This window comes from Amblyomma americanum, chromosome 9, assembly GCF_052857255.1.
Source record: "Amblyomma americanum isolate KBUSLIRL-KWMA chromosome 9, ASM5285725v1, whole genome shotgun sequence".
Lineage (NCBI taxonomy): Eukaryota > Metazoa > Arthropoda > Arachnida > Ixodida > Ixodidae > Amblyomma > Amblyomma americanum.
In genome coordinates this window covers 106,119,187-106,121,849 of record NC_135505.1, presented here as the reverse complement: position 1 = coordinate 106,121,849, position 2,663 = coordinate 106,119,187, and the positions used below count along the sequence as shown (strand labels likewise).

The 2,663-nt window shown below is 56.0% G+C and overlaps 1 pseudogene; it reads left to right on the top strand.

Moving 5' to 3' along the window:
* Positions 1-488: 488 nt before the first annotated feature.
* On the top strand, positions 489-609 carry LOC144105826 (U2 spliceosomal RNA; annotated as a pseudogene).
* Positions 610-2,663: the final 2,054 nt, after the last annotated feature.

Genomic DNA, 2,663 nt, shown 5'->3' with positions numbered 1-2,663 from the left:
GGCGCGGTTCAGGTGTCCGCCGATATATGAGGCAGATACTGCGCCATTTCCTTTCCACAAAAAAACCAATTATTATTACTTTACTTTAAGCGCGTGAGCTCTCAGTTAAGGAGGCGTCTGTCTGCAATGAAGGTCAAATTGAGCATAACAGTTACCACGTGACCACTCTATGTCACAAAGCAACAGCGGGCGTGTAGCGCCTCAATTCATACATTTCCTATCCATCCGTTATATGTATGTTCCAGTACAGCGGATATCGAGGTGGCATCTCCCACCCCTCGGGACCACCATTTTCATAATATTTAAGCGCCACCCGTTTGACGTGGAATGCTCAAAGTGGTGTCAAATGACTTGGCATGTTCCTGTGGATAAAATTACTAATTCAAATCAAGCCCAAGTTATGTATGGAATTTGCAACTACGACCTTTCCGCCCACAAATCAAGCTTGTAGAGGGCTTTCAGACTGCCATTAACACCGAACCGCAGGAATATCTGTTCCGGGTCCCATTGGACTTATTTTTGGAAATGTGGTGGAGGGTTTGAAGGTTGCTTCACTTCTGCCACCGGTTGGCCCGGTATTGCACTACCTCCGGGATCGGCCTTGTCTATAGCGCGTCTTTACTATCCTGTCTTTCTATCCCATCTTTCAACACTCCCACTATCTGCATGTGGTAGCGACTGTGGCTCGGCTTGAGCCAATGAGCAGGCCTGTGCACTTTCCTTTTCTTTCTTCCTGGCAACAACAGAGAGACAGACAGACCGAACCGCAGGGGGATTCCGGATGGTGACAAACGATAATCGTGTTGGCAAGCACACGGTTATTTAATTTGTTTTTGATATAACGAGGAATGCCCGCAGCGGTGGCTCAATGGTTAGGGCGCTCGACTACTGATTGGGAGTGCCCGCGTTCGAACCCGACCGCGGCGACTGCCTTTCAATAGTGGGTAAGCGCTACGGCACCCGTGTGCTGTGCGATGTCAGTGCACCTTAAACATCCCTACGTGTTCGTTGGGGAAAGGAAATGGCGAAGTATCTGGCTCACATCTCGACGGACACCTGAACGGCGCCCTAAGGGAAGGGATAATGGAGGCACTGAGAGATGAAAGGAAGAAAGAGGTGCCATATTGGAGGACTCCGGAATAATTTGGACTACCTGGGGATCTTTAACTTGCACGGACATCGCACAGCACACGGGCGCCTTTGCATTTCGCCTGCATCGAAACACGGTCGCCGCGGTCGGGTCCGAACCCCAGTACTCCGGATCAGTAGCCGAGTGTCCTAACCACTGAGCCACAATGACGGGCCCCCAGATGGTCGATATTGTTCCGGAGTCCTCCACTACGGCACCTATTTGTTCCTTTATTCTCCCAGTCTCGGCTCACTCTGGGAACCCTGGAAACGAGACTGCTGATAAATTGGCGCGAGGTCTGATTTGTTGGGCTCAGGACAGTCCCGATCCAGGATTCTCGAGGGAGCGGGCGCACACCTTTGCGGAGCTCACGCGAATACCCCGTTTGGACCGTCGGACTTACCCTCCTCCCCACCTCTCTCTTACGCATTCCCAACAGATCCTCTTCAGACGCCTCCAGACCCGCTCTCTGTCATCCCCTCAGCCTTTATCCCGCTATTGCGGCACATCCCCTGCATGCTCCCTATGCGGTGACCCCCACGCCACACTCTCCCATATCCTTCTCGGCTGCCCTGCTGACCTTCCCCCGCGGGGACAGCACGCCATCTCGAGCTGGGAGGACTGGGAGGTCCTGCTTATGTCTGCAGACCCGACATCGCAGCTTGCTGCGGTGACTCGGGCTGCCGACGTCATGTCCCGGCATGACCTACTTGATGCAGTGCGGGACCGCGCAGTGGCCCAGGGACCCAGCTGGGTCTAAAACTCACTTGCTGAATGAAGTTTTTCTGTCTGTCTGTCTGGGGGGAAATCCGACTGTGCGGCCTGCTCGTGCCCCCCCCCCCCTGCCTCCGGTTCCGGCCGGTGTAGTTTCGGCTACTAGGCTTTGTTCCGGTGCAACGCCAGCGTTGGGGATGGGCTGGCCGCGGCCCGTCCTCTGGGGATGCAAAACCCCATGGGAGTGGCAGCGACTCCCAAGCGACTGAGTGGGCCAGTCGCGCACGTGAGGTCCGATGCCTGTGCGGAGGCAGGCCTGGTTTCATAATCAGGTTGGACTCACGGAATTGGGCTCAAAAAGTGCTCAAAAATCAAAAGGCCTCTGCACGCGGGGGCGTGCGTGGCTACCGGCTGGCGCGTCAGTTTCTGGCCACGGAGAGGCCAGGTCCGCGCGGGGGTTTCCAGCAGAAGGGCTCCTTGGGAGCGATGTACTCGGGGAAGCAGCCAGGGATGGGTGACAGCGGGGCCGTGAGGCTAGAGCGCGGGACGCCGAGGTAAGGGGGACCTTAGTACGACCGATGCGAAAACCGTCGATGTTGTGGAGTAGCGGTGGAGTAGGCCCGGGTTATGTCACCCTCGGCCAGGTTCTTGGCTTGTGGCCCGGTCAGCCCGGCCCTGAACACTCCCTCCTCAGTAGGCGTGGAGCAAGCCAGGGGACGAAATAAGTGCAAGGTTGGTTGGTTGGAAGCACAGGTGGGTCCCCGGGAGTCTAATTCCATTGGCTGGATCCACCACACATACTTCCGGAGTCTGAAAAACC